General features: G+C 41.4%; 1 protein-coding gene across 1 annotated transcript in view; it reads right to left on the reverse strand.

The window, feature by feature from the left end:
- Positions 1–22248, reverse strand: part of LOC309567632 (progonadoliberin-2) — a 64354-nt gene extending 42106 nt beyond the window's left edge. The window contains exon 1 of the mRNA XM_082273049.1: positions 22097–22248. The gene's annotated coding sequence lies outside the window, so the exon portion shown is untranslated. The remainder of the gene's footprint in view (positions 1–22096) is intronic.
- Positions 22249–23537: the final 1289 nt, after the last annotated feature.

Raw genomic sequence — 23537 nt, forward strand, 5'->3', positions numbered from 1 at the left:
AATTTATCGTGTCCTTGCGGTGGTGAATGCAACAGTAGTAAGGAATCATGGGGAAAGAATACAGAGCTAATCAGCCCTAAAAGCTCATGAAACTGATATCAGTTAAGTAAATTATAAAACTCAGTGAAAAGGCCCTCTCACTTTTATTCTGTAGTGACGTACATTTTGATATTCGATATTGTAAAGCCAGGAAGCAAAATATCTAACTTTGTCAACAGAATTGCTTTAAAGCCAATGTCCTGGAGGAAACGAGAAGGAGGATTGGTCGACTGTGGTAATTGGAGTTGAATTTGAAGTTTTTGCAGACTTTAGAAGTATCCATTGTGCACTAATGGAAATGTTCAGATGTTTGTTGATGTCACGGAGGACACTTTCCTCAAGTTCATAGAGATCAGCCATTCTCTACTAGGGTTCCTCCATTTTTAGCTAGGGATTCCTTGAGCTTTGGATTGACCTTCAGTTTAATGTTGCCTGGATAATTCCAGGCCAATGTCACTTGGTTGGGGGTCATTTTTCCAGGTGGTCATCAATGTAAAGCGCCTTTTTCCTAATAACTCTCAATGAATTCGTTTGACAGGGGTTACCCAAAGCTTCAAAAATATTTCTAGGATTCTTCTGGGGCAAAAAAGTTGAGTAAGGCCAATATTGATAGAGCATGATGTTCCCATGAACATTTTTGACTGGATGTAGCGTAGAAACTTTAAGAACAAAGTAGATAATGAAAACTATTTGAATGGTTCGGTAATTATCTTACCTTGGCCTAAACAGAAAAGAGGAAAAAGGGAGAGTTGCCTCTCAAGAGCCAGCATTTGTCAACACAAAGGTCAACAAGTAGATGTTTCCCACTTTCGGGCTGGTTAACACCTGAATCGCACAGGAAACGGTCCACGTTCCTGTGCGATCCCTCTGCTATGGTGTGATTTTCAGCCCATTCATTTGAATTGCAGAAAAAGCTGTGCATGCACTATTTTCCAAAAACGCACTGCATCAAATTTCAAGGTGCTGCAGTACCATGCGATTTGGTCCAGGCAAAGGACCCTGGTGCAGGGTCCTTAAGAATATATTGACACCCGCAGCAGATTGCACACTCAGTTGGTTTTGAACACGGTACAGGAAACGTACACGCCATACCGCGTTCTGGTGTATATTGGCCCTTATGCCTCGTACACAAGCATTGATTATTGGCTGGGAATTTTTGGCCAACGTTCGATCGGCCAGTTTTCGGCTTGTTAGTGTGATGCTTCCGACAACCGACTCTGACTTTTCGGCCGAAAAAAATCTGGTGTGCAGGCTATAAAATTTTTGTTGGCCGTCAACACAACGGCCGATTTTCCGTCAGTCAGTACAGATTTCGGCAGACAAAAATCTGATGAGCAAGACTGGGCATGCTCAGAGAAGAAAAACACACGGAAAGTAAACCAGCACATGACATCACTTCTGAAGTAGATTTTTGTTGGCCGAGAAGATTTGTGTGCAGTCTAGGCACATTCCAACCAACAAAACACCACTCTGGACAAAAGTCGGACGATCGGTCGGCCGATAATCGTTGCGTGTGTACGAGGCATTACTCACATTGCTGGTGTAATTACAGTTTTTAAGAATGCCCCCCTCCCCATTTGACACCATTTGACACCATTTGCTGTAATTGGAAAATCTTGAAGGTTATAAATATTTTTTTCAGCTGGTAAACAACTTTCTTTTTATCAATAAATACAATGAAGTAGTTTATGTATGATGTAATCCTATCTCAGAAATCTGAAATATGGCGACTTTTTGACACCCTAACTCATAATTCTCTTGAGACAATAGCTTCAGAGTGAACACATGGCTTTTCTTTTTTTTTTTTTTAAACTGGTGCCTAATTGTCTCATTAGATCATCTGAGATCTACGTGAGATCACGTCAGAGATCAGGACCTAATGACCAAACATTTTATAGATCTAATCCTTTCGTTATTTCCCATCACTTTTCAGGACTGGTATAAAAAAATGACCAGGCTTTTAAATATATCAGCCAAGTGGTTTAGGTGGTAGAAGTTTACCAACTAGTGGAAGGTCAGATTTTAGACATCGTATGGCTGGAGGTTTGGTATTATTGGGTGAAGAAAGAACGTGAGGAAGTCAATAAAGTTTTTTATTCAAGATAACTATTCTATGTATCCTATGTAGCTTTCTAAGCTTAAAACTATAAGTAAGAATCCTCAGCACAGAGGATATAAGAGTTTTTCACAGAGCACCGTGAACTAATGGCCATCATCCCAATTATATCAGACAAAACACATAAAAAAGAGGAAAGCGGGACTTTCAAGGCCAGAAAGAAGGGATGATCACAAATCATTAAAATAATAACAAATGTTATTATTCCATATAGGTAAAAGAGTATGTATACACACAATATAATGCACATAAAAAAACATTCCCGTAGGAATGTACTAGATACAAGATACCAAACTGGCAAAAGCAATGTCTCTGCTAACAAAGTCTGTAGGTCCTCAAAGAGCCGACGTGTTTCGCCAAAGGCTTCTTCAGGGCAAGAGAGACCTTCTAGACATTTTTCTACAAGAAGATAACGTATATTGATCACATATAGCATCACATTAAGCAGGGCTCGACAAACCCCGGGTGCCAGGTCGCAATTTCGACTAGAATTAGCGACCAGGCGCCTGGGGTGCCCTGAAGGAGGTGTCCTGTCCCTTTTGCGCCCCCACCTCCTCCCCGAGTGCACGGACTTCGGCACCGTCCGAAAATTGAGGCCCCGGCTTTTCTGCCTTCTTCTGTGAGATGAGAGAGGCTTCCAATGGGGAACTGGCGCCCTCTTGTGGTGGCCGGGAGTAATGACTGTTTCCACTGCCTGTTCTCAATGCATTCCCATCTCCTTCCCAAGAGGAGATAAGAGGGAAGTTTTTGAAGGCTTCATCTCCCTGTCCAGTTACCTTTGCTTAAAGGTAAGTGGAAAGGGAGTGTGGTTATTATTATTAATTTCTTTTTAAATTAAAAAAAATAATAATAATAATAATAATATTTTTTTTCTTTTTTTTTAATTATTAAAAAAAATATATATTTTTCTTTTTTTTTTTTCAATTATTAATATTATTAAAAAAAAAAAATATATGTATATATATATATATATATATATATATATATATATATAATCTTTTTTTTTTTTTTTTCCCTCACAGCCGAAGGCCCCTCTCACATGATCAGGTCCGCCTGTCAGTTTTTCAGGCAGACCTGATCAGACCCTTCATTCTCCTCTATGGAGCAGTAATCTGCCGCCATCTGATCCTGTCCGCCAAAAACAGACGGATGGTGGTTCTATTTTCTATCCATCCCGTGGATCGGATCAGATGGCATCGGATGGAAAGAGACAGACAGTCTGTTTCCATCCAATTGCGCTATAGAGGAGAGTGGGGTTCTAGTCGTATTTATGTGTAAATTTAGTATACGTTTTATTAAATAAAGCTTGGTTGTTAGTTTGAAAAAAAAAAAAAAACTGGCTCCTAACTTTTTTTAGCTGGCTCCCGGATTTCAGGCAAATTTGTCAAGCCCTGACATTAGGTATGTATAGCATTAAAACAAAAAAGACATATAAGCATATAGGCTCTGATCCCATATACAGACACACCAGGCGTATCACCTCCGGGGCAGGTGCTGGGACTATATAGATAAGAACGACCACAAGGTTGTAACGTAGAGAGTATGTAAAAAATGTAACTCATCTGTCGATTTAAGGGAGGGTAGGGGTGTCCAATTATTCAAGAATGTATACCACTGATGTAGATGGGAAGTAATTTCAAGCACATGGGTCCGATATTTAAAGGTAACACACAATTTAAATATATATGTGAGTGTGTGTAAACAACCTGTATATGTAATATAACGAGGACGATTAATGCCAACATATGTATGGAAGGGGTTATAGGAGTCTCAGGGGCTGATTTACTAAAGGCAAACGGACTGTGCACTTTGCAAACTGCAATTGTCCTCTGCAAGTGCAGTTGCTCCAGAGCTTAGTAAATGAAATAAAGCTTCACTTTGCAAAAAGTACCCAATCACATGCAAGGAAAATAAAAAAAAATGCATTTTTGTTTGCACATGATTGGATGATGGAAGTCAGCAGAGCTTCTGCTAATTTACTAAGCTCGGGAGAAACTGCACTTTGCAAAGTGCACAGTCTTCTTGCCTTTAGTAAATCAACCCCTAAGTGTCACAACCTGAGGATTCTTATGTACCACTGTCTATGTAATGGGTGTGCTGGTAATAATTTTGGGTGGCAAGGTGAGATTGCACCAACCGAGACAGTTGGCACACAGCCACATTCTCCCCATGACTTGATTAAAGTGTCACTAAACCCAGGACCCTGCATTCACTATATCTAACAGGGCTGCTGTTAGAAATCACGGGGCCTCATGCAGCCTACATGACAGGGCCCCCTTCCTCCGTCCAAAAGTGACTGAGGACATAGCTTTATCAGTCCCTTTCTCTGTAGCCTCAGCTGCACAGATGAATGAATAGGAAGTTCTCTCAGGCTTTAAACTGAAGCATAGCAAACACAGTTAACTATGCTTCCTTTATGAATGGACACAGGAGTGATTGGTAATGATCACTCACTGTGTACATCCTGGAAAGGAAGGGACCAGTACATTTCATATATACCGGCCCCTTCCCCTGCTCTCCATCTTGAAACATCCCCTTGTGTGCCTGCAGTGCCTGCAGCTGGAAGAGGGGAGGGGGGAGCTGGTAGCATGTCAGGGGAAAGGGGCACACATGGGGGCCTAAACAGCACATGAAAGGGGTGCATGTGCTAGAACCAACCCCCTGCAGTGCAATTCGAGAGACAAAGAAGAGGAGAAGCTGGCAGCGCTGCAGGGGGATGCAGAAGAGGATCACTGTTTGCAATAAGACAGGTTCTAGCTGTACTGCCTTATCAGCAGTCTGGAAATCTGGTTTCCCACAGTACACAGAACATGGGAATGCAATTATTTTAATTAATATAGACTGCTAAATACCTTTTCCCATAAGCAGTATATAGCAGTCTTATTATTTCTATCAGTGTCTAGTTAAAGCTTGAAGGAGGAGTTTTCATTTTCCTCTGACTGTTCTATGATGCTGCAGGACCTCTGACCCTATGTCAGGACAGTCCTGATTGGCTCTGTGCTGATCACATGCACCCTCCCCCCCCCCCCCCCAACAATAAATAAATAAATAAATAAATCCTCTAGCAATACACACTAAACTGAGCATGTGCAGAGTGCTACCATAGCTCTGTTTTATCAGCAGATATATTGGGGACTGTGGAAGAAGGGGGAGGATCAGGGAAGACAGGATCAAACAGCCTTTTTACACAATGCAGAGGAATAACCCCTTAGGTTCCACAATGAGTACAATAAGCATGCTTTACTGCATATACAGATTGATTTTACTGCTGTGGGTTTAGTAACATTTTAAGCTTAAAAAGTCCACGACAGAAGCTGAGAGTCTACAAGAATGAACAAAACATGAAGAAAACAATAAAGGTTTTTAAAAAAAAGGTCTAATCTATATATCCTTTGTAGCCCAAAATACAACTTCCTTTATCCTTAGATGTTGCAGAAGATACAACTTTACCGAATCAGCAGACATGCAGAGTCTCTCAGATATTAGAGTCAGATAAATCAGACACAGCCCTTTGCCTAAAGTGGTTGTAAACCTTCATATATACCCAGTGATGTGACCTTCCTCAGGTGATACACAGAGAATAAACAAATCTCCTGCATAAGTTGTACCTGTTTACTCTTTTCTCCTCTTTTAGTGTTTTCTCCTCTACATGCATCCAAAGTGCTGAATTTATAAAGCATGTCTGAGCTGTCAGGAAAAAAAAGGGACAGAGAGCTGAAGTTACACTCTGGAAAGCTCAGTGAGAAGAGCTCTGAGAGCTGATTGGAGGTAAGAGACCCCCCCCCCCTTCACACAGCAAACAGGAACAGAGCTAAGGCTGTCAATCAGCTGCAGATCCCTCCCCTGTCACCTTTTTTCTCTTGGTGTCAGGAAAACTTGTCAGAAGTGATTCTTGAAGATAGCAGAGGAACGAAGCAGCAGACATAAATTACACTTAGTGCTTTTAATTGAGACAAGTGTACACTATAGAGGGATATGCTTTGTTCATATTTTATGTCTGAGGTTCACAACTAATTTTAGAGGTAGAAGAGAGCGAACAGGGAGGAAATTGCACCATTTGACACCAGAGCTTACACTTACTTGGCAACAGAGCTTTATTCTATTGCCAAAAAAGCTTCCAAATATCAGTCACACATTCTTCAGTGATAACTGAGCGGCCAACACAGAATTTGCTCCACAAGGAGTCATTATGGAGTCTCCACTCACTCATGTGGCACCTAGAGTGTGACTGGCTGTGACTTCACAGAGCACATCAGCCACCGGCAGTCTCAACTCTCCCCCAAATGCAGCATTTGCTAGGACACTCAGTCAAGTGACAATTCACTCAGCTTAGTCTCAGCAATTCTTCCAGAAACTGCAAAAGCAAGACCAGGAATTAGAAGGCTAGAGTTGGTATTTATTCAGAGTTGTATAAAGTACTTGAAACCCATACTTGAGTAAAAGTACAAGTGCTCGATCAAAAAGTGACTTGAGTAGAAGTGGAAGTGCTCGATCAAAAAGTGACTTGAGTAGAAGTACTAAAGTATTCAACATTTTTTGTACTTAAGTATTGCAAGTAGTTGTTTTAAAAATTTTTCTGCTCAAGTACTGAAAGTAAAAGTACAAGTACTGTGTTATGTGGTTATTAAAGAAAGAAGTCAAAAGTTTGAACATCATATTGTTTTTTATTATTTCAAATGCAGCTTTTATTTATACATGCAGTAGCATTTATTTTCGTATGCACTGATAATACACATGTTGTGAGCTACATGAAACCTGCCATCTACTGTTCTGGCAGTGGTAATTTTTATAATTGTAACGAGTAACTATGCAGCACAAAAAAAAAAAAAAATATCGGAGTAGAAGTATTGAAATCATTGAAAAAATGTAGTGAAGTAAAAGTGGAAGTAGGAGAAAAAAATTCTACTCTACTAAGTTCTACTTAATTACTATACATCTCTACTCAACACGTCCAAAATTCGAGGCTCCTTCTACAATCTGGTCCTAAGATCCAAGTTGGGTTGTTTTTAGATTAGGGGTTTTACAGACTTTAGAAGAGGAAGCCTAGATGTTTGACCTGTTCGATTGCTTGGTAACACAAATTGCTAATCAGCCAATCACAAGGAAGCAACTCAATACATTTAGGCTTCTAGACGTGATGAGGACGCCTTGCTGAAGTTCAAACCAAAGTTTCAAAACTGCTGATCTACTGGGATTTTTACGCACAGCCAGGGTTTAATTCAATATGGTGTAAACAATATAAAAGCATGGATCCATCCTGCTTTGTATCAACGGTTCAGGCTGCTGGTGATGGTGTAATGGCGTTGGGTATATTTTCTTGGCACACTTTGGGCCCCTTAGTAACAATTGAGCATTAAACAGCCTAAAGCTTGCTTAAAAAGCTTGCTTTGTTCACTGGTCCAAATCATTTGGTGGAGGGGGGATTATGATGTGGGGTTGTTTTTCAGGGTTGGGCTTGAGGTCAGGACTCTGTGCAGGCCAGTCAAGTTCCTCCACCTCAAACTTGCTCATCCATGTCTTTATAGACCTTGCTTTGTGCACTGGTAGACACAGTAGACACGGGAAGGGGCCATCCTCAAACTGTTCCCACAAAGTTGGGAGCATGAAATCGTCCAAAATGTCTTGGTATGTTGACACCTTAAAGCCCCGTAGACACGATCAGATTATCGAACGATCTGTCGTCTGTTTTTTGTGGCATGCTAGTCTGATGTGGAAAGTGAAGAGGTTATTTTCATACAAATTTTCCCGTACGACAGAATTCCACTTCAGAAGTGATGTCATGTGTTGGATTGCTTTGTATGTGTTCTTTCCTCTCTGAGCATGCCTAGTCTTGCTCTTAAGATTTTTTTCCGTCTAAATCTGTACTAATGAGAGGAAAATCGGACGTTGTTTTGACGGACGACAAAAATTTTATAGCCTGCACATCAGGATTTTGTCAGCCGAAAAGTCGGAGTCGGCTGTCGAAAGCATCATACTAACAATCCGAAAATCGGCAGATCGGTCGTTGGACGAAATTTCCCTTCAGATTTCCTTATCGTGTGTACGGGCCTTAAGAGTTCCCTTTGGACCTTGCTTGTGCCCTGGTCCAAATCATTTGGTGGAGGGGGAATTATGGTGTGGGGTTGTTTCGCAGTGGTTGGACTTGGCCCCTTAGTTCCAGTAAAGGAAGCTCTTAAGGCGTCAGCATACCAAGACATTTTGGATAATTTCATGCTCCCAACATTATGGGAACGGTTTGGGGATGGCCCCTTCCTGTTCCAACATGACTGCACACCAGTGTACAAAGCAAGGTCCATGAAAACATGGATGAGCGAGTTTGGGGTGGAGGAACTTGACTGTCCTCACCTCAAGCCGACAGAACACCTTTGGGATAAATTAGAGTGGAGACTGCGAGTCAGGCCTTCTCATTCACATTAGTGCCTGTCCTCACAAATGCGCTTCTGGAAGAATGGATGAACATTACCATAGACACACTCCTAAACCTTGTGGACAGCTTTCCCAGAAGAGTTGAAGCTGTTATAGCTGCAAAGGCTGGGCCAACTCAATATTGAACCCTACGGACTAAGACTGGGATGCCATTAAAGTTCATGTGCGTGTAAAGGCAGGTGTCCCAATATTTTTGGTAATATAGTGTATATATGTGTATATATATATATATATATATATATATATATATATATATATATATATATAACATTTCCTTTTCCTGTTTTCCTGTTGCAAGTGCCCTCTCCAGTAAATTGTTTGTTCCCTCCGGTCAAGCTTGGCATTTATTTATAGAAAAAGTGCGTAGACTTTTTACAAGTCTAATGACTCCTGATTTCTGTTCCCATGAGAGCCCTCTCCATGATTGTTTTTCTGTATGATTACAAATGCACTTGTTCCTTGTGTACTGACAAGTGTTCTCTGGTTAGCAGGAGTTGATCAGCCCCCACTCGTTTTACTGGAGTGCATACAGGTACAAGAAATGTCCAGCTTTGTCAAACGTTTTGCCAAAAAACCCAGATGGTTCGGCTTTAGGACAGTAGAGGTATTATTGGGTGGTCCTCATGGCAATGGTGAAATAATATACCTAGTTATTATTTTTATCCTAATGCCTGTAGATTACTTTAACCACTTTACCACCGGAGGATTTTGCTGTCTTACGTCCAGGCCACTTTTTGCGATTCAGCACTGCGTGAATTTAACGGACAATTGCGCGGTCCTGCGACGCTGTACCCAAAAAAAATTGACATCCTTTTTTTCCCACAAACAGAGCTTTCTTTTGGTGGTATTTGATCACCTGTGCGATTTTTACTTTTTGCGCTATAAACAAAAAAATAGTGTAAATTTTGAAAAAAATAACAATATTTTTCACATTTTTTTATATGAAATTCCCCCCCCAAAAAAATGTAAAAATCAAAATTTTTTTAAATTTTTGGCCAATTTGTTTTCTGCTACCTATGTTTGGTAAAAAAAATCGCAATAAGCGTATTTTGATTGGTTTGCGCAAAAGTTATTGCGTTTACTAACTAAGGGAAAGATTTCTGTCATTTTTGGTGTTTTTTTTTTTTAAACGAGTAATGTCGGCGATCTGCGATTTTTTTTGCGGGACTGCGACATTGCGGCGGACAGATCGGACCCTTGACTGACATTTTTGACACTTTTGGGGGTACCAGTGACATTACTACAGTAATCAGTGCTATATATATATGCACTGTTACTGTAAAAATGACACTGGCAGGGAAGGGGTTAATCTTATTGGAGAGGGAGGGGTTAATGTATGCCTGGTGCTTACTAACGTGTATGGGGGGAGGTGACTGAGTGACACAGGGACAGATCGCATGTTCAGCTATGCTGAACCCTGCAATCTGTCACTGCCTGTCACTTAGGAGATCCGCCCGCTTTGTTTACACAAGCCAGCGGATCTCCAGACTCGATTCCCCGACGATCGGGGAAGAGCGGCGGTGATCACTGCCGCTCCTCCCCTGGCCCGACTCCCGCTGTGACTGAAAACAGCGGGAGCGAGCTTCCGGCGGCGCGCGCGCGCCGCCCACAAGGGGAGGAGTCCAGCGACGCTGGACGGGAACGAGCCACTTTGCTGCAGTACAGTCAACGTGACTGGTCGGCAAGTGGTTAAAGGTGGAGTAGAGAATGAAATCAAAATTAGATGCAACAGTCGTCACCTAGAGGGAAAGTCTTCCAAAAGAGACATTTGCAGTGGTAACTTTCTAAGGGAAGGGTTCCCTCACTTTGCAGATGTTTCTCCTCACTCCCTGATATGTCTACAGGCCAGGGCATGAAGGGCATCTCTTCAATGGGATGCAGACACCAAAAAACAAACCCTGAAAGAGGTTTTAATCATTTCCAACCTTGATTAAAAAATCTCTTATCATGCTCTCACTGAAGAATTGATTGTGTTGTGTTGCTAATAGCATTGTCAATAAATGTCAAATTAATGAATCTGTAACTTTTGGTCAGTTTGCAGTAATGAAGTAAACCATTTTGGGGATCAGATGAAAATTGTGTGCAGATGATCTAGAGCAGGTAAAATGAACCATATATGTATATAGGACGTTAAAGGTAGCCACCATTAATCCGAAAAGAAAAAAGTCAGTGCTTAAAATTTATATAAATATACAAAATGTATTATTAACAACATAATAAAAGTGTTTAAAACCAACACATCAGGGAGAATCGATTTATTCTCCCTGGCGAAGAGACGTCTGAGAGGGGACATGATAGCAATTTATAAATATCTTAATGGGGATCTCAGCTTAGAAAAAAAGCTGTTCATTCGAAGGAATTGCATGAGGACTTGAGGACATACAATGCGATTAGAGGAGAAGCGTTTTAACCTCAGGCAACGAGGAGGGTTCTTTACTGTTAGGGCTACAAGATTGTGGAATTCTCTACCACAAGAGGTGGTTTCTGCGGGAAGTATGGTGGCTTTCAAAAGACTTACATCTCAAGGATCAGGACATTAAGGGCTATGTTAGATGATTACAGCCACACACACCTACACAGGTTGAACTGGATGGACTATTGTCTTTATTCAACCTCACCTACTATGTAATAGTGTATACAAAAAGTGCTGTAAGACATATTCCTAGACCACAAGAACCCGTTACATGCCCAGGGGTTGCCAAACTTTCTACTGTCCTTCGAACTTTGAGGGGGCCGGGCTGTGGCCAATGAGTGTAGAAAATGCCCTGACGTCAATGGGAGCAATAGGAGTAAACAGTGCCCCATCATTGGTGTCAGTGGAGGAATATTGTCCCATTGCTGGTATCAGGGGAAGGAATAGTGCCCCATCACTGGTGTCAGTGGGAATAATAATGTCCTGCCATTGGTATCAGTGGGAGGAATATTGCCCCATTGTTGAGGTCAGTGGTAGGAATAGTTCCCCATCGTTGGTATCAGTGAAAGGAATTATTTCCCCCCGTTGCTGGTGTCAGTCAGAGGAATAGTGCCTTGTATTGGTGGGAGGAATAGTTCCCCAAGGGCCAGATAAAGGCAAGCAAAGGGCTACATCCGGCCCCCTGGCTGCAGTTTGGAGGCCACTGATCTAGACCTACATATATATTACTCCGTCCTGATCAGTCAACCATTTTATTGGAATATGGAAATAACCAGGTTTTAGCCTCCTAAAGAGACCCTTTACAGATAATACATAGGAAGGCTATGGTAGGTGTCCCCAGGGGCTGGATCTCCCTCAAGCTTCGGGAACTGGAAGACCAAATAAAAACAATCTTTCTTCTTTCAGATTGGTAGAATGTTGTTGTTAACCACCATTCAAAGCAAAAAACTTAAACTTAAACCCTTACATATATCCAGTGAAGTGACTGGCCTTAGGTGATACACAGAGATGAAACAAATTCTCCTACATAAGTTGTACATGTTTATCGGCAGTCTTTTCTTTTCTACATCCATTCAAAGTCCAGCATTTATAAAGCCTGTCTGCTCTGTCAGAAAAAAGGGGGTGGAGAGCTGAAGTTACACTCTGCAGAGCTCAGTGAGGAGGGCTCTGAGAGCCGATTGGAGGGAAGAGACACCATACCCCCCCCCCTCCCTCCACACAGCATACAGGAACAATAAGCTGGTAATCCCTCCCCTGTCACTTTTTTTCTCTTGGTGTCAGGAAAACTTGTCAGAAGTGATTCATGCTGATTTCAGAGGAAAAAAGCAGCAGACAAAAGTGACACGTAGTGCTCTTAACCACTTGCCGACTGCCTAACGACGATTTACGTCGGCGGTCAGCCCCTCACAGGCTAGCGACGTAGGTCTACGTCGCTAGCCTGTGAGGGTCTAGGGAGCGAGCGCGCGCCGCCGGAGGCGCGTTCCCGCTCGGTCACAGACCCCCCCCGTGCGAGTGACCGGCGGACCCGATGTCCCACTCGCGAACTACCACAAGAGGACACAGTTTTAAATTAGAGGGGCAAAGGTTTAAAAGTAATATGAGGAAGTATTACTTTACTGAGAGAGTAGTGGATGCATGGAATAACCTTCCTGCAGAAGTGGTAGCTGCAAATACAGTGAAGGAGTTTAAGCATGCATGGGATAGGCATAAGGCTATCCTTCATATAAGATAGGGCCAGGGACTATTCATAGGATTCAGATATATTGGGCAGACTAGATGGGCCAAATGGTTCTTATCTGCCGACACATTCTATGTTTCTATGTCTATGTTTCTATGTCGGTTACAGCGGGAGAAAGGCAGGCGGCTAATGTAAACAAAGCCGCCTGTCATTCTCCCCTGTGTAACAGCACAGATCATACAGTCCTGCTATGTAGGACCGTTTATCCGTGCTGTTACACACAGCCACATCCAATCACAGTAAGAATCACGCCCCTAGGGACACACTTAACCCCTCCTTCTCCAATAAAGTTAACCCCTTCCCTGCCAGTGTCATTTTTACAGTAACAGTGCATATCTATAGCACTGATTACTGTAGTAATGTCACTGGTACCCCCAAAAATGTCAGTCAAGGGTCCGATCTGTCCGCCGCAATGTCGCAGTCCCGCAAAAATAAAATTTGCAGATCGCCGCCATTACTCATTAAAAAAAAAAACAACAGAAATGACAAAAATCTTTGCCTTTGTTAGTAAACGCAATAACTTTTGCGCAAACCAATCAAAATACGCTTATTGCGATTTTCTTTACCAAACATACATAGCAGAAAATAAATTGGCCTAAAATGTTAAAAAATTTTGATTTTTACATTTTTTTTGGGGAATTTCATATAAAAAAATTTGAAAAATATTGTTATTTTTTCAAAATTGACGCTCTTTTTTTGTTTATAGCGCATGATCAAAAAATCGCACAGGTGATAAAATACCATCAAAAGAAAGCTCTGTTTGTGGGAAAAAAAGGACGTCAAATTAGTTTAGGTACAGCGTCGCACGACCGCGCAATTGTCCGTTAAAATCAAGCAGTGCCGAATCGCAAAATAGGCCCTGGTCAGGAAGGGGGTAAAATCTTCCGGGGCTTAAGTGGTTAATAGGCTTCAAAAAAGGGTGGGCTCGGGGCCCACCTTTAGTAAGTTAACTCCATGGTTTCATAGGTTGAATGTGAAGGAACTCAAGTGACCTGCACTGAGCCCTGAACCCCAACCTTACTGAACACCTTTTGGACACTTTTGGATCATACTGATTGTGAGCCAAGTTTTCTAATCCAATATAATTTTCTAACCTCCGAATACCCATTTGGCTGATTCTGAATAAATTCCTACAGAGACACTCTGGTGTTATTGACATGACTAGGGTACTAAAGAGGTCTTGTCTCCTTCCGCTTTCACCTGTATCACGCCCTCCAACCCCTTTAACCTCCCTGGCGGTATGATTATGTCAGGAATTCTGTACCAAAAGCGGTACAATTTTTTGCATTGAAATTTGGCGTTATGTATTATAGGCCTACAATTCTTAGTAATTACTGACTTAAACCTGACCAAAACAAGACTCTAGTAGACATCCCAGATGTGATAAATTTGAAACACAAACGCATGAATTATAATCTAATCAATAATAGAATTTTCATTTTATAATATATAATATAATATTATATATATATACATATATATATATATATATATATATATATATGTGTATATATATATATATATATATATATATATATATATATATATATATATATATATATATATATATTATATAATAAAATTATATTATTGATTAGATTATAATTCATGCGGTATATAATATATATATATGTGTATGTATATACAGGGAGTGCAGAATTATTAGGGCAAATGAGTATTTTTGAGGATTAATTTTATTATTGAACAACAACCATGTTCTCAATGAACCCAAAAAACTCATTAATATCAAAGCTGACTATTTTTGGAAGTAGTTTTTAGTTTGTTTTTAGTTTTAGCTATTTTAGGGGGATATCTGTGTGTGCAGGTGACTATTACTGTGCATAATTATTAGGCAACTTAACAAAAATCAAAGATACAGTATACCCATTTCAATTATTTATTTTTACCAGTGAAACCAATATAACATCTCAACATTCACAAATATACATTTCTGACATTCAAAAACAAAACAAAAACAAATCAGTGACCAATATAGCCACCTTTCTTTGCAAGGACACTCAAAAGCCTGCCATCCATGGATTCTGTCAGTGTTTTGATCTGTTCACCATCAACATTGCGTGCAGCAGCAACCACAGCCTCCCAGACACTGTTCAGAGAGGTGTACTGTTTTCCCTCCTTGTAAATCTCACATTTGATGATGGACCACAGGTTCTCAATGGGGTTCAGATCAGGTGAACAAGGAGGCCATGTCATTAGCTTTTCTTCTTTTATACCCTTTCTTGCCAGCCACGCTGTGGACTACTTGGACGCGTGTGATGGAGCATTGTCCTGCATGAAAATCATGTTTTTCTTGAAGGATGCAGACTTCTTCCTGTACCACTGCTTGAAGAAGGTGTCTTCCAGAAACTGGCAGTAGGACTGGGAGTTGAGCTTGACTCCATCCTCAACCCGAAAAGGCCCCACAAGCTCATCTTTGATGATACCAGCCCAAACCAGTACTCCACCTCCACCTTGCTGGCGTCTGAGTCGGACTGGAGCTCTCTGCCCTTTACCAATCCAGCCACAGGCCCATCCATCTGGCCCATCAAGACTCACTCTCATTTCATCAGTCCATAAAACCTTTGAAAAATCAGTCTTGAGATATTTCTTGGCCCAGTCTTGACGTTTCAGCTTGTGTGTCTTGTTCAGTGGTGGTCGTCTTTCAGCCTTTCTTACCTTGGCCATGTCTCTGAGTATTGCACACCTTGTGCTTTTGGGCACTCCAGTGATGTTGCAGCTCTGAAATATGGCCAAACTGGTGGCAAGTGGCATCTTGGCAGCTGCACGCTTGACTTTTCTCAGTTCATGGGCTGATTGTTCGATGATCACGCTTCAGAAGCTTTGCAATTTTAAGAGTGCTGCATCCCTCTGCAAGATATCTCACTATTTTTGACTTTTCTGAGCCTGTCAAGTCCTTCTTTTGACCCATTTTGCCCAAGGAAAGGAAGTTGCCTAATAATTATGCACACCTGATATAGGGTGTTGATATCATTAGACCACACCCCTTCTCATTACAGAGATGCACATCACCTAATATGCTTAATTGGTAGTAGGCTTTCGAGCCTATACAGCTTGGAGTAAGACAACATGCATAAAGAGGATGATGTGGTCAAAATACTAATTTGCCTAATAATTCTGCACTCCCTGTATGTATATATATATATATATATATATATATATATGTGTGTGTGTGTGTGTATATATATATATATATATATATATAATATAAATGTTATGTGTTTGTGTTTTGTGCAACATTTGCATTTCCCTCCCTAGTTCCGCTCCCATGCAGCATTTCTGCTCCAGGGAAAGGAACCAGGAAGTCCTCATACCGACGGACGAGCGGCGGGGATCTCGGCTGTGGATCACAGCAATGGGAGATCATCGCTGGATCGCTAGGAGAAGGTAAGAGACAGCGCTGCTCGCTCTGCACATCCACCCCGAGCGTGACTCGGGGATACCGATCCTAGCATAGAAAATCCACCCCGAGTCACGCTCGGGGATACCGCTAAGCAGGTTAATAATCGGACAACAAGATGGAGTTAATGGCCAAAACAGACTTTTATTAAGCAAAGTAATAAATAACACATATAAAAAACATAACAACCTAAATACAAGGTAAATACAGTATTACTGAAGCCTCCAGGTCCTAGTAGGCATCACTTGCAAGAAAAACATCTGCGACCTACTTAAAACAGGCCTCAAGCCGCAACACCACCGACTCAGGGACAACCAGCTGCAGATACCTCCATTAGAACAACTGAGAGCCGTACCTCAGATGGGTCCCTACCAAGTACCTTTTTAGTGCTCACAGTAACCTTCAAGAACCTTGCACCCCACCAGCTGATAGACAACAATCATCCCCAACAACCCCCAACCCAACAATAAGTTACTTACCAGAAAAAGTAAAATTACCAGGGTGGGTGGGAAGTTAAAGGGAAGTTTTTCCTTGTTGGTCTCTCTTCCGACTGGAGACCCCTGCCCCCACTCCGCCCAACAGCTCCACCCTCTCCTAGACTTGTACCCAATCCAAAACTTTCTTTTTAAATTGGGTCTTATTATTATTTTTTTTTTTACTATAGACCTAAGACTACAGCTCCCAGACCCTTTAAAGAGGTTGTAAACCCCAAAGAAATTTTTTTTTTCTTTTTGCCACCTGCAAGTGAAACACATAATGAGCTAGTATGCATCGCATACTAGCTCATTATGAAATACTTACCTTAGAACGAGCCCCTGCCGTCCACTTACCTGTATGACGGGCGACATGTCCAGTCGCCCGACTTCCGGGATCGCGGCATCCGGCCATCTGATTGGCCGGAGCCGCGGTGACGTCACTCCCGCGCGTGCGCGCGGGAGCCGACGGTCACGGCACGGAGCTCTGAAGGAACGGCACGAGAGGCCGTTCCTTCAAAGCACATGCGCCAGTGACGTCACTGGCTGCATGTAAGGTAAATATCTCCGAAACGGTACATGTTTAGGAGATATTTACAGTACCTATAGGTAAGCCTTATCATACAAGTTACAGAGGAGGGTTTACTTCCTCTTTAACCCCTGTCTTGCCGGCCCTCCATTTAAGCTCTTCTTTTTTTAACTCTGGGCCTCTCTGGTGTCTACAAAACTTCACATATGTGGAAATAATTAAACGGCAAGGCAGCCCAGTAGCTGTGCTTTACTGTTAATCTTTTTCAAAGCAACCCTATTGCCTTTTATAGATAAATGATTTTTTTTTTTCCAGGATTTGTGTGCTGACTGCACTGCCTGACATAGCGGGTAACCAATAAAGAGAGAACTTTCAATTGCAATTATAAATCACTGGCACAGCAAGTATATAAGAGTGGCAAAGGCATGTCCAAAAGTTTTCTTAGGGAAACTTTGCATTATAAAACTAAAATATCTATCCAAGACTCATTCCAACTCCAAAACCTTAATTTCCAGGCAGAGGGAGAGAGAGCAAAGGAGAGGGAGAGAAAGATGGACACCCACCCTCTCCGTCCCCTGCACCCTTATCCCTCCACTCACCCCACACCTCACCACCCAACCCCCTACCAAAGCCCCCCCTCCTCCCCCTATTCCTCTTACAGTCTTCCCCCTTCTCCCATCCTCCTACCCCCCAACCCCTACCCCTCCGTTATTCATATAGAAACCTAAAAATCCCCTTTCATTCCCGACAGAGGGAGAGAGAGATGGACGCCCACCCTCTCCGTCCCCTGCACCCTTACCCCTCCACTCACCCCACATCTCACCACCTAACCCCCTACCAAAGCTTCCCCCTCCTCCCCCCTTCCTCCCCCTATTCCTCTTACAGTCTTCCCCCTTCTCCCATCCTCCTACCCCCCCCAACCCCTACCCCTCCGTTATTCATATAGAAACCTAAAAATCCCCTTTCATTCCCCGACAGAGGTAGAGAGAGATGGACGTCCACCCTCTCCGTCCCCTGCACCCTTACCCCTCCACTCACCCCACATCTCACCACCTAACCCCCTAAAAAAGCTTCCTCCCCTTCCTCCACAAATTCCTCTTACAGTCTTCCCCCTTCTCCCATCCTCCCACCCCCCAACATCTATCCCTCCCTTATTCATATAGAAAGTCATACAGAAACTCTTCCTTTTACTCTTATATAAGCTCCTTATGTACAAGGAGCTCCACCCAGGGTTCCTCAACCAAACACAATCACAAGGACCTCTATTCAGAGCTCCTCAACCAAGCCAAACACAATCACAAGGACCTCTATCCAGAGCTCCTCAACCAGGCCAAACACAATCACAAGGACCTCTATCCAGAGCTCCTCAACCAGGCCAAACACAATCACAAGGACCTCTATTCAGAGCTCCTCAACCAAGCCAAACACAATCACAAGGACCTCTATCCAGAGCTCCTCAACCAGGCCAAACACAATCACAAGGACCTCTATTCAGAGCTCCTCAACCAGGCCAAACACAATCACAAGGACCTCTATCCAGAGCTCTTCAACCAACCCAAACACAATCACAAGGACCTCTATCCAGAGCTCCTCAACCAGGCCAAACACAATCACAAGGACCTCTATCCAGAGCTCCTCAACCAGGCCAAACACAATCACAAGGACCTCTATCCAGAGCTCCTCAACCAGGCCAAACACAATCACTCCAGAGCTCCTCAACCAAGCCAAACACAATCACCCATGCTACAACACTTAAACTGCATCAATGAATGACTCTATTCATAACTTTAAGACATAACCTCAGATAAACTTGAGTTTAGCTACTTGACTAAACCTATGTTAGTATACTTCATTAGAAAATAATACGAAACAATCTGTATAACTGATGCCTTTAGACATTTGTACTTCCTACCAATATACCTAATTCCTAGGCCCCTTTTACACGATCGGACCAGTCAGGTCCAGCTGTCCGTTTTCCAGGCTGACCTGATCGGGCCACCCATTCTACTCTATGGAGAGGTGGATATCAGCGGAGATGTGTCCACTGACACCCGTCAGTCATTTGATCCGACAAGATCCCCTTAAAACAGATGGATGGTGATACATTCGCCATCCGTCCAGCGGGTCGGATGGGATCAGATGAAATCGGACATGCTGTCCATTTTTCATCCGATCTCCCCATAGAGGAGAGCGGGGCTCTGACAGGTCCGTCTCTGCACAGTGAGCGGAGATGGACCTTCCATCCGCCTGCTCAACGGGGTTCAACTGAGCTATCCCCCCTGAGCTAGCGGAGTCCACCCCACATGGAAGGGGCCTTAAGAACCTTTCCCAATATCTAGTATCCCTGGAGATGACCATAGTCTTTCTTACATCATTTTCAATTACGTTCTTTCTAGACAACACAATTTTATGTTATGTTAAGTCCTGACGTTAAAGAACTCATAGATACGTTATTAGCAAAACATGTCCTTTACCAAGCCTATTGTACTATGTGTTTCTGTACCTTACTCTGTTATGCTTGTTCCCATTTATTTCCAATAAAAACTTTACGGAAAAAAAATAAATAAATAAATAAACTAAAAAAAAATTGAATAACATAAAAACACTAAAGTATAAAGGACTTGTGGTAAAACGTTTTCCGGGAATACATACAAACATTTTGTATACAATTTTTTATCCACGCAGTCCAGCCTAGGTAGGATTGCAGAAGGTAAAGATCTGCTCTTTGTGCCCTGGTTGGGACTGCTGCCCCCTACTTGCAGGGCATAGACAGGGGATTGCTGGTAAGCCAACATGTATAACTGGCTGTGCTGGACAGAAAGCACTGCACTAGGTCAGTAAGCTGTATCAGCAGGCATTGGAATTTTCACAATGGCTGTGACAGAACCGTTTGAATGTCAATGAAGAAAATATTTACCTAGCTATAGATCAGTTTGAATGAGACTTAACCCCTTTCTTTATCGGCTGAAACATAATTTCAAGTCTGGGTAATCCCTATTCCTAAAGAGCTGCTTTTCCTAGTCCTGTGTCACAGAATATATGCACTGTATGTTCGAGATATATGTATATAAATATATATATATATATATATATATATATATATATATATACAGTACATGTTTAGCTATTTACCCATATATTAAGAATATAGATAGAAATAGATAGAACACACTTGAATATAAGACAAAGAATGAGGATTAATCTAGGCAATTTCTGGCTCTCCCTCCCTAAGGCTGCATATACATCTGCGCATTCCAGCTTGCGTGTTTTTTTTATCTTTTCCACATGTTAATGTGCGTTGCGCATAGGGCAGCCCATTCACTTGAACGGGGCTATCCTAACAGGTAACAAATGCCCCAAAGAAGCTCCTGTACTTTTTTGGAGCAGACAGTAGCGGGTTTTTTAACCACACTTTTTGGTGCGCTTGCAGTGCATTTGTCATGTGACAAAACGCATGGCAAATTCGCAATTGCTACCCACACTTGGGGAGTCATTAAAATTTAAGGGAAATGCAAGTGCAATGCGCGTTTCCAAAACGTGAGGCAAATTGTGCATTTGTTGTGCGGTTTGCCACGTGATTGGAAACATGGAGAAGTGAGCGGTAAGAGGAATACTTTTCAATGTCTTCACCCGAAATTCACACAACTTTAAAAAAAAATGTCACACTTTTTTCAGCCTAATATTTAATTATTAGAACAGAAAAATAGACCCCTAAGTTTCTCTCTTTCTATGGCATGCCTTACTACTACTGATTATATTACCAATCATGCTATACAATCATCCAAAAAATCAAATGTGTTTACATTATAAATAATAATTACATTGTACTTCACAGAATTTGTTTAACTCGTCAACATTTAAGACTGGCAATCAATCCACCGTGTAGAAAATGCACACATTTATGACATTTTGTATTTGAAGAAAAAAAAATGGGATGTGCCTGGCAAGGGTGATGGGGTGTCAGTATGTTCAGGAATGTATATACCGTACATCTGTAATCCAGAATACTTAAGACTTGGTCTTTTCTATGAAATTCATTTTAATTTGAAATTTATTCATATGTCATACTCTTTCTCTATAGAAAACTAAACATTATAATATAATAAATTAAGGAAAACATAAAAATAAATAAATATATATATATATATATATATATATATATATATATATATATATATATTGTAGGCAGATCCAGAGGGTTTCAAGTTGTTCATGTGTTTTGAGAATAAATTCTGATTCTATGCCATTTTTGACATAATTAATGGGACATTATCTTAAACGAATCAAAGGAAACTTCAAATAAAATGTTAGAAAGTTATTTTACTGAAGGTGTAGTGGATGCTTGGGACATACATCCAGCAGAGCTAGTGACTGACTCATCTACTGTAGAAAAAAAAAAACCTGTAACTTTTTCACTTTTTCTGCAGTCATCTTTATATATATACATTTCTGCATGTAACTATATCCACTGCTGCACAAAAAAACCTATTAAAATTAGTAAAAGAAAAAAAAAATATATATAGATAGATAGATAGATAGATAGATAGATAGATATCAATCTATATCTATCTATCTATCTATCTATCTATCTATCTATCTATCTATCTATCTATCTATATATTTTATATATATATATATATATATATATATATATATATATATATATATATATATATATATATATATATATATATATATATATATATATATATACAGGTGTATATATACACACAAATATATATATACCATATTGTACAAATTGTTAGAATTATATCTACATCTGTGCATATATATATATATATATATATATATATATATATATATACAACTAAATTTGTCAAGTCTTGCATTGCAGATGGATAACAATGAGGAAGTTCCAGCAATAATGACAGCAGTGAGATGGGATGGGGTGGGAAGGGGGGGGGGGGGTTCTTCTGTACATACCTTGCAGATGTCCACTTGGATCCAGCAGACTTCAATGATCAGCCAGCACTTGCCCTGAGTATTTATGTGCTCCGTCCGCCTGGGTGAGGATGAATGTGCTGCTGACGTCCAGGCTCTGCTCTGTGATTAGTGAGATTCAGCTGTAAGTCACAGCACATTCCATCAGGTTACTTGGAGGTGTCCCCTGGGCCCCCACCTTTAAGTCAGCTTAGTATTGAAATGAGCAACATTTTTCCTGGGAATAGGAAAGTCATGTGTGTGAATCAATCTATCTATCTATTTATTTCCATCTATACATATCAATCTGTCTGTCCGTCTGTCCGTCTGTCCGTCTGTCCGTCTATCCATCTATCCGTCTATCCATCTATCTATCTAAGGTCTTATACCTGTGTATCCAGGTACAGCATTAAATCCCACACATGGGGAGGTTCAGCTGAAGTCTTATCATGTCAGTATTTATGCGGATGTCCCTCTACACTTGTTCATAAAGAATAAAAAAATGTGTATATAAATAATAAAAATTAAAGATTTCCTGCAGCTTTTGTGCTTCCCCATCCTTTTGTAATATACATAATATTGTAGAGGAGGAGGAGGAGGGAGATGGAGGCTTTACTCTGTTCTTCCAGCGATATAGAAAACACTATGGGGTTGATTTACTAAAGGCAAATAGACTGTGCACTTTGCAAAGTGCAGTTGCTCCAAAGCTTAGTAAATGAGGGAAAGCTAGTTTTCCAATGAATACCCAATCACATGCAAGGACAAAGCATTTTTGCTTGCACATGATTGGATGATAAAATTCAGCAGAGCTTCTGCTCAATTACTAAGCTCTGGAGCAACTGCACCTTGCAAAGTGAACAGTCTATTTGCCTGAACCAACCCCTATGGCTTGGAAATTTTAGGAGTGAAATGTTTAAAGTCGAACTCCAAATATGCAGCTTAAAGAGGAAGTAAACCCTCCTCTGACACTTGTACCTATAGGTAAGCCTATAACAAGGCTTACCTATAGGTACTGTAAATATCTCCTAAACATGTACCGTTTAGGAGATATTTACCTTAGATGCATCCAGTGACATCACTGGCGCATGCGCTCTGAAGGAACGGCCGCTGGTGCCGTTCCTTCAGAGCCCCGTGCCGCGACCGTCGGCTCCCGCACGCGTGCGCGGGAGTGACGTCACCGTGGCTCCGGCCAATCAGATGGCCGGATGCCGCGATCCCGGAAGACGGGCGACTGGACATGTCGCCCGTCATGCAGGTAAGCGGACTGCACGGCGGGGGCTCGTTCTAAGGTAAGTATTGCATAATGAGCTAGTATGCGATGCATACTAGCTCATTATGTGTTTCTCTTGCAGGTGGCAAAAAAAAATGTTGGGGGTTTACAACCTCTTTAAAGCAGAGTTCCGGCCACAAAATCAACATAATCGATTTTGTGGCCATCCGCTTC

This window comes from Pelophylax lessonae (assembly GCF_965119305.1).
Source record: "Pelophylax lessonae genome assembly, chromosome: 1".
NCBI lineage: Eukaryota > Metazoa > Chordata > Amphibia > Anura > Ranidae > Pelophylax > Pelophylax lessonae.